An 860-nucleotide genomic window follows, 5' to 3' on the forward strand; every position below is an offset into this window, starting at 1 on the left:
ACAGAACAGGGTAAAGAAATAACATGCAAGAATTTTAAAGGAAGGAAAAATATGTCATAACGAGCATGTTCCAAGATACTCTAAATAGAAAACCCCCAAAATCTATAGGTAAATAACTATAATTACTATATAATTCAAGGTACAGGCAGGAAAGGAAAATGATGCAGAGGGATTTAAGGCCAGTAATTAGGTCATAAAATTGCTGGCTGGACTAGAGAACAAAGAGGGGAATAGCAGTATTCCGGAGAAATTCGAAAAGACAGGGGACAAGATCGGGACTATAAGGATACCAGGTCATGAGCCCAGTGGCAGGCAGTGCTACAGAAGACCCTACCCTTTGCTGGTTACCAGCCCCCAAATCTGTGCTCCTCTGAGCCCACATGCCTTTGTCCCCAGCTATGGCCTAATCACCGCAGATGCCAACATTTATTTCCCACACCAGCATTACCACTGCTAATCAGTTACCTAAAGCCACTTCTGCGGTGGTGGCTGCCACTGTGAAAGCCAACAGTTGCCTATGGAAGCCACAGGCCCAAAGGCTTCTACCTTACTCCTCCCTCCTCCTTTCTAATCTCCTGAGAATGTTGATCTTTGGCAGAACCTAATCATAACCCAGTTCTCAGGGAATTCTGGGAAATGTAGTTTTCAATCATCTAGCTCCAACAGGACAGGGATGGAATAGCAAGGTGTGGGCCTCAAAACCGACAGGAAATATCACATGAAATTAATAAAAGAAATGAGCAAGTTTTCTAAATCAAGAGCAAGATTTAAATCACCATACAAAAATAAATTGAATATTCATAAAAATCATCAATCAGAAATTAAACATTAAAATAGCATTTGTAATATTAATAAAAATA

The sequence above is a fragment of the Propithecus coquereli genome, unplaced genomic scaffold, assembly GCF_000956105.1.
Source record: "Propithecus coquereli isolate 6110/MARCELLA unplaced genomic scaffold, Pcoq_1.0 Scaffold278, whole genome shotgun sequence".
Classification (NCBI taxonomy): domain Eukaryota; kingdom Metazoa; phylum Chordata; class Mammalia; order Primates; family Indriidae; genus Propithecus; species Propithecus coquereli.